The sequence below is a fragment of the Podarcis liolepis genome, assembly GCF_965112155.1.
Source record: "Podarcis liolepis genome assembly, chromosome: 10".
In the NCBI taxonomy this organism is placed as follows: domain Eukaryota; kingdom Metazoa; phylum Chordata; class Lepidosauria; order Squamata; family Lacertidae; genus Podarcis; species Podarcis liolepis.
Window position 1 is genome coordinate 12,413,459 of NC_139562.1, and position 8,562 is coordinate 12,422,020.

An 8,562-nucleotide genomic window follows, 5' to 3' on the forward strand; every position below is an offset into this window, starting at 1 on the left:
GGATGGCTGGAGGAAAAAATGACTTCTACAGATTTACGCCAAGCCGCTTTCAATGTCAGCCTAATTCTCTCCCTTCCACCACTCCTTTTATGTCATCCACGTGCATCTAGCGCCATCGGTGATGACTTTCCTATGGAATTCTCTGATAGGAACAGGACTTTTAGAAGGCAGCAATTTCATCACAAAGCACACAAAAACATAAGTAGCCATCAATGTTGGTTCATTAGAGAAAGAGAGAGAGAGAGAGTCCAAAAGCCACAATAGGGCAAAATGTTACTACCAATGAATACGGCAGAAAAAGGTGAGCAAGTTTTTAAGATATCTGGGGCAATTCTTCTGGCAGGACATCAAACAAAGAAACCAGGGAAGGGAGCGGGAGGGGGGAAAGCTAGAGATGGATACAAAGGAATTTTTAAATTAAATGCTAATGGTGCATTCTGGACCAAAACTTCCTCGACAGTGTCCTGGCGGGTGTTGTCTGCAAGACGATGAACCGAGAAAGAGGTGAGAAGGGCTGTTTCGCAGAAACACTCTGAACTGCAATCGAACCTTAGGAACAAAGGACGCTGCCTTGGACCGAGCCAGACCATTAGTCCATTCAGTTCAGCACCACCTGTCGGCATGCAGAGGGTCGCAAGGCCAGCTGGCTAGCCCCAGCTAGGTTGTCTCCTTCCAGCCAGCCTGCTGCAAAGACCCATCGGCCTCTGCTCCAATGTAAATTAGCGACCCAGGCTTCAAAGCCAGGGCACACTATCAGCAGATCGAACTGCGCACACAGAATAGGCATGAGGCTTGTGAAAGCATACTACAACTACAGATTTGTTAATCATAAATCAGGACAAAGAAACATGTTGTCTCTCTCTACGTCTTCTCAGAGAGACAGGAAAAACAAAAGCTATACACACAATGTAAAAGCTATGGTTTTCCCAGTAGTGATGTATGGAAGTGAGAGCTGGACCATAAAGAAAGCTGATCCCCGAAGAATGGATGCTTTTGAATTATGGTGCTGGAGGAGACTCTTGAGAGTCCCATGGACTGCAAGAAGATCAAACCTCTCCATTCTGAAGGAAATCAGCCCTGAGTGCTCACTGGAAGGACAGATCCTGAAGCTGATGCTCCAATACTTTGGCCACCAGGGAGAAGACTGGAAAAGACCCTGATGTTGGGAAAGATGGAGGGCACAAGGAGAAGGGAACGACAGAGGACGAGATGGTTGGACAGTGTTCTCGAAGCTACCAGCATGAGTTTGACCAAACTGCGGGAAGCAGTGGAAGACAGGAGTGCTCTGGTCCATGGGGATGAGAGTCCTGGTCCTGTTGAGTTCAATCTTATACAGTGGTACCTCAGGTTACATGCACTTCAGGTTACATATGCTTCAGGTTACATATGCTTCAGGTTACAGACTCCGCTAACCCAGAAATAGTGCTTCAGGTTAAGAACTTTGCTTCAGGATGAGAACAGAAATCGTGCTTCGGGGGCGCGGCGGCAGCAGGAGGCCCCATTAGCTAAAGTGGTGCTTCAGGTTAAGAACAGTTTCAGGTTAAGTACGGACCTCCGGAACGAATTAAGTACTTAACCCAAGGTACCACTGTATCTGAATTCGCAACTGAGCCCGAGAACACGGCCAGAGTTTTACTGCACTGCAAACACTGTTCAGCAGGCGGCGCTGTTGTTATGATGATGATGATCGGTGCTGGATTGTTTTGTGGGAGCAAAAGAGGGTTCCACTTTATTCTTGCTATTAAATCATGGTTGGTGTGAACCTCACAGCTTCATGAAGCCTACAAAAAGAGGATGGGCAAAACAGTCTTCTTCACAGAGGGCTGCTGCTTCGAGAGAGAGAAGCGGAGAGAGGCAGATACTCCTTGACTAAGGTGAGTTCTTTGTACTCTGAAGTGCTAGGAATCTGGCATCCATAAGGACCAACTGCAAAAATTCTCAAGGCAGAATTAGTTCCTGAATGTTATTTCATGCATTCGTTGAGATCGCCAGAGGAGTTTATAGAATGACTCCAGAGGCAAGGTGCCAGTCCTGGAATTGCATATATTCTATAACATTTCATGTCTCTTGCATTTTCTAACTCTACTTCCCTTTCTGCAGGACTTTCTGCTGCAGTCCATTCTGTCAAAACCTTTTCTTTTCTTCCTCGAGATTTTCTCATTGCACTCTGTTTACCGTTCTAGTGCAACCTTTCTGTCTACTTCTCCCATTCTTTCTTGCCCTTTCCCCTAGCTTTATTTATTTGTTTTCATTCACTCATTCATTCAAATTCACACTCGAGTCAGTTAGAAAGAGCTTTAGGAAAAGTTCTGTTAGAGAAATACAGCAATGCATCACTTTACTTGTGTGTACTTTGTCTAGCATTTTACTATCTATTTGCCGCTTATAAAATGCAAAAACTAAAGACATAATGAGAATGAATGACTGCAGATATGAATGAGATAGATGCGGTGGGGAAAGCATTTTGCATGATAAAAGTCGGTAAGCATTGCCAGTGCTTTTTTCTGGGGGGGACGCATACCCCTAAACATTTTGTGAATCTAAGTTTGGCCTCATTGAGGGGCAGAATAGGAAAATGGAGAGTACCCCTAAACATTTTTTAAGAGGAAAAAAAAGCACTGAGCATTGCTATTTATTTGTTGCGGTCTATAACCTGCCTTTCCAAAACTACTCACACACACACACACACAAAACAGAGAGAGAATTCAAGGTGGTTTAATGGTTAGTTGGAATTAGCTACTTTCCAGATGAAGTAAGATTGAAGTAAGATTGGGAAAGTTTTGAAAACTTATGAGCACCAGACCAGTATAGTGAAAAGAGTATAATATATAACAGAGTTTCTGGTTCAAATCTTTGCTTAGCTGTGAAGTCATAGAATGTCTGCCAGTTTTTTAAAAAACACCCCCTTTTTTGCAATGTTAACAAACAAAGGTAAGTGAGGGGAAGGGAGGAAAAAGAACAGAATGCAATAAAATAAAAATAAAGATATAATATATAATACTAATAGTAAGAAAAACAAAACAAAAACAAGCTTTTGCCAGAATGACCTACAGCACAGGATCATTGTGAAGATACCATGGTGTATATGCAGATTCCCCGTGTACATGGTTCCTTGGTTAAAGATCAGAATGAAGAGGAACCCAGGAAGCTGCCTTCTACCAAGTCAGGCCATTGGTCCATCTGGCTCAGTAGTGCTTGCACTGGCTGGCAGCATCTCTGCAGAGTTTCACAGAGGTAGTCTTTCCCAGCCTTAACTGGAGATGCCAGGGATTGACTGACAGAGCAGATGACCCACCACTGAGATGCAACTCTTCTCCTTTGCAAAATGCAGTAAGATGAAGAGGCTTGTCACTAACTCGCCTTCTGTCTTCTCGCCTTTCTCACTCCGCTGACCCTTACGAATCAGGACTGTGACATGATCAGGCTTTTGCTTTTGTCGTTCCTGCTGGCAGTCATCGGTCAGAATGGGACTTGGGGGAAACCTGTTCACGGGGACATCAGATCCATCCTGCAGGTTGATTTTTCAGGTATGGCTTTCATCTTATTTATCCATCTGTCTGTCCTACCTACCTTGTCTCTCCGCTGGTTCTCTTATTCCCGGGTTGTGGGTGTTCTATTCTCTGGACCATCTAACTCAGGCACCCCCAACCTGTAGCCCTCCAGAAGTTTTGGCCTACAACTCCCATGATCCCTAGCTAACAGGACCAGTGGTCAGGGATGATGGGAATTGTGGTCCAAAAATCTGGAGGGCCAAAGGTTGGGGATGCCTGATCTAACCCTAACCCTAAGGGCATAGCAACTGCTGGACCTGCCACTTCAGGTCATGGCAAGCTGGTCACACTCTGGGCAGCCACCTTAAATGTGGGACTAGGACGTGGGTGGCGCTGTGGGTTAAACAACAGAGCCTAGGACTTGCCGATCAGAAGGTCAGCAGTTCGAATCCCCGCAACGGGGTGAGCTCCCGTTGCTCAGTCCCTGCTCCTGCCAATCTAGCAGTTCGAAAGCACATCAAAGTGCAAGTAGATAAATAGGTACCGCTCCAGCTGGAAGGTAAACGGCGTTTCTGTGCGCTGCTCTGGTTTGCCAGAAGTGGCTTAGTCATGCTGGCCACATGACCCAGAAGCTGTACGCCGGCTCCCTCGGCCAGTAAAGCGAGATGAGCACCGCAACCCCAGAGTCGGTCACGACTGGACCTAATGGTCAGGGGTCCCCTTTACCTTTACCTTTAGAGATGAGTGGGTTTGCCCAAATTGGAATCCATTCTCTCCTTCAGGAACATTCCCCAGCTGTTAGCTCCTATGGTCAGTGGTGTAGCATGTAGTGTGCCCCCTGATAGGCTCCCTCATCGAGGCCAGAGCTGCGGGGAGGCAAGCAGTGCCCAGGCCTTTGGGACTGGGCCAGTAGTGGTGCCTCCTTCTCCTCATGGCTGGCAAAGGGACATCCATGTCCACCCCATCCCTGGTCTGTCCAAGAGGGGGGAGGGGAGGGCACCAGCGCTGCCCACCGAGGAGGGAGGAAGAGGAAGGCAGGAAAGCACTGCCAGAGCCACATGAGTTGCCCAGGGTGCTGCACTGCAGAGACAGGATCCGACACAACAGCGCTCCTGGCTTCACAATTCTGTGATCCCAGGTTGCGGCTAGTTTGCAAGGAGAGACTCCCTTCATTAGACGCTGACTGGTGAAGGGACTGACTGCTGCCCAGTCCACCAGGGAGCACAACACTTTCCCCAGCCCGGGTGCCAGCAACCCACGCTATGCCCCAAGTCACCTGTGCTTGGCCAGCTGTTTTGCCTAACAAGGCTGGACCTTTTTGGCAAGCTAGACCACATAAGTGGCTCCTCTGTTTGTCCAGATCTTACAACCATGGAATTACTAAACTGGGGTCATTCCAGTCAATCACAAATACCACTACAGGCTAATTGTTCCCGAGTTTCCTCCTAGATGCAGCAGATCCAGCCAACGATTTCCAAGCCAAGAGGAATTCTTATCACTCTGCCCGAGGCCCTGAGGTTCTCAACCCGGCAGACCCGTCCAGCCTTTGCTACCTCATCCAAGAGAGTGATACCGAGAGCCAGATCTCTTGCAGGCTCCGCTTCACCAGGAGCAAATTCAATTTCAACCCTTTCGGACTGCGATTCGGGAAACGGCAGGGGGGCGTCTTGGATGCCGATACCGGGAAACTGGGTCCCCACAGCAGCAGCAGCAAAATGCTGCAGTCCCTGCTGAAACCCAAACTGGACAGGATGATAGAGCTGTGTGGGGAGATGTGGGGAGAAGATTGTTAAGCTTTGCAAATCAAATCCATTCCAGGGGCCAGGCATTTGTAGCACAGATATCAATAACTGGGTTAGGGAAACGATTTCAGGCACCCACAAAGAGCCCTTTAAAAAACACAAAACAAAAAAACACCGTTGAAACCAACAAATCAGGCAAACTACAAATTCTGGCCCTAAGAATAATCCAGAATATATTCGGCCCTGGCTGAGGTTATTAAATATCCCCTGCTTTCAAAAATGTATGTGCTTCTGCTTGGGTGCCTCTTCTCATAAAAGGAACTATTATTATTATTTTGTCAGTTAAAAAGGACTTAAAAGTCCTTCTAATTACATGCCATGTGTCTTTTCTTTACGAAGGAGGCTATTGTCCTGTTTTTAAAATAGACCAAAATCTTCCAGAGTATGTGTTGTTTTTCCTGAAGGAGATACTCTGCTTGGCTGGCTATTTATACATCACCAAAAAAGGAGAGAGAAAATGCATCACCACAGCTATGCACAAAATTTGAATGAGTCAATTTATAGGTAGATGTGCAAAATTAGAAAGGGGGGGGGGAATTAATGTGATTTAAATAGAAATAAAATTCTCCTCCCTTAAGTGGGGCACACACAGGAAACCTGTCTGCAGACATTCCTAGTATAGTAAGAAGTTCTGAATTTCTATTCAAAGAAATTGTTGATGGACAACTCTCTTCTGTAAAGCAGGACAAATGGCGACCCTTCATTCTATACCTTTATGCCTCCTTTTTGATTTAAAAAACGAGGAGCCAGTCCCCATGCCTTGATAAAAGTGCCACAGTTGCAGAAAGAGGTGCCATTATTCCGTACCAGCGAGTACCATCACAAAAAAGGATGGCAGAGAAAAACGGCATTTGTTAAGCATTGGTGAATTATTTATTTCATAAAATTTATGTACCGCTCGATTGCAGAACCTTAGGCCTTGTCTCAGGCCTGGTAGTAAAACTCAACAAGTTTGGAGAGCAGAGTCCAGCCTCCACCATTTACCATGTAAACCCAAGAAGAACTCATTTGAATTTACTTGTATTCACTGTATTTTTTGTAACTTAGGCTTAGTTCTCACTGAGGTGAAAAACCTTTGTCCGGGCTGCACAATGGCAGACCACTTGTGGAAGCTTATGTGGCAAAACTTCCTCATAACAAAAACAGTTCCTCCTGTAAGAAAATGAGAACGTCGGGGGGAAAGTTAAGCTGGACCCCTTTCGTGATAATAAATATTCTGTGTGGAGGCCATTATTTCGGGAAGAGAAAGATTCAAACTGTATTGCCATTGTTGTTGAGTCATTTAGTCATGTCCGACTCTTTGTGACCCCATGGACCCGTAGTCAAGACTTAAATTTACCCTCAGTGGGAACTAGGTCTCAGCACAACCAATATTCAAGTTTGCTGTCTCGTCAAAAACGCTTTTTCATGTGCTAGAATATGGCACCAAAGCTGCACGTTTGTCTTCTGACAATAAAATGTGTTATCTGTGTCACAATATGGGTGTGAAAATGGCCGGTGTTGTGACTTCATTTTCATATACAATGAAGCAAGTGGGAATCCTGGTTTCACTGTGATGTACACTTGCTTCCCTCCAACTTTTGCCCTCCTTCCGGGAGCATAAAAGGATGCTTTGCCAAATCAGATCATGGCCCCATATGGTTCAGTCATGTCCACATTGTATACAGAATCAGGTCCAACTCCCAGCAATGCAGGAATCAAAACTCTGGCTGGCTCTCCCAAGGTTTCGGGCATCTCCCTATCTGGAGATGCACTGAACCGGGGCCCTTTTGCATGCAAAACATGCTCTACTATTGAGCCACAGCCTCTCTTCCCCAGTTTATAAATACAACTGTATCCCACCCCACCTGCCAATTCTGTTTTATCTATCCAGGAGTTTTGTCACTGACTAATAAAGTATTTGTGAATCCCTTTTATCTGCAGTGAACAAGGCAGAAATTCACCATTGTTGAGGTTCGGACAGGCCTTTTCAAAACAGGGTCAGAGAGAGGATTTATAGATCCTGGAGGAAATGACTCAGATTGTACTTCTTAACATGCACTGGCTGTCAAGTTTTCCTCTCTGCTTCATATGCTACTGGATCTTAGTGAAATAAGATTCATCTGTGAGACAATTTACAAAGCACCAACTCATAAAAATAGGTCACTGCATAACAGAACCATCAGATTAGCCCAGGATTATAAAATCACTGAATCAAATTTGTTCTCTAAAAACTCATGAGAAACACGTTTTCAGCAGGAAGTGAAACAGCAAAATTGTAGGTGATTTGCTATCAATGGGGGAAGTGTTCTGAAATACTGGTGCCGAGAGCTCACATGGAAACTAAACAAATGAGTAGGGCTTCTCCAGAAGATCAGTGATCTGGCCAGTGCCTTAAGAGATAATACGGTCCTTCACTTTTTAAACTTACTCCTCTTCCTGACTTAAGCTAGTCCTAGGCCAGGCATCCCCAAACTCGACCCTCCAGCGGTTTTGGGACTACAATTCCCATCATCCCTAGCTAACAGGACCAGTGGTCAGGGATGTTCCAAAACAGCTGGAGGGCTGAGTTTGGGGGTGCCTGGCCTAGGGTGTTTAGGGCTTTGTACGGTGTGGGTTTTATGGGGTGTTAGAGGGGAGGGCCAGTGCCTCTGCTGGGGGACACACTGTGTTCCTTTGGGGGCAGTTTGTCCACCTTTGGTCCCCACCCTGAACTCAGCTCTCACCTATGGCTCCTAGAAACTGACCGGCTGAACCAACAGGCCTCAAACTCTTGGTGAATTAGGGACATTCCCTGCATGCAAAGTAATCTTTTTTGGACATTTCAATTAACCTAACCGAAGTCTGTTGATTTCAATGGATCTACAGTGGTACCTCGGGTTACAGACGCTTCAGGTTACAGACTCTGCTAACCCAGAAATAGTACCTTGGGTTAAGAACTTTGCTTCAGGATGAGAACAGAAATCGCGCAGTGGCAGCGCAGCAGCAGCCCCCATTAGCTAAAGTGGTACCTCAGCTTAAGAACAGTTTCAGGTTAAGAACGGACCTCCGGAACAAATTAAGTACGTAACCAGAGGTACCACTGTACTCGTGTATGAGTTACGTCACATACAACCCTATAGAAAAGCAGAAAAGCAGCATCTTCTTGTAATATTAATCATCCGAATAATAATAATAATAAATGCAAAGCTGCCAGATTGTAGATGTTTGGAAAATTCTATCCCCCAACCCCACCATCACATACACAGAATCTGAATGCTGAGGTTTTGTATTATTATTATTATTTAAAA

At 45.6% G+C, this 8,562-nt stretch overlaps 1 long non-coding RNA gene across 1 annotated transcript; it reads left to right on the forward strand.

Annotated features, from left to right (window-relative positions):
- Window positions 1–1,764: 1,764 nt before the first annotated feature.
- Window positions 1,765–6,770, forward strand: LOC310687067. The gene is made up of 3 exons (XR_014516175.1): window positions 1,765–1,874; window positions 3,407–3,527; window positions 4,941–6,770. It is a non-coding gene; the product is annotated as an uncharacterized lncRNA (long non-coding RNA).
- Window positions 6,771–8,562: the final 1,792 nt, after the last annotated feature.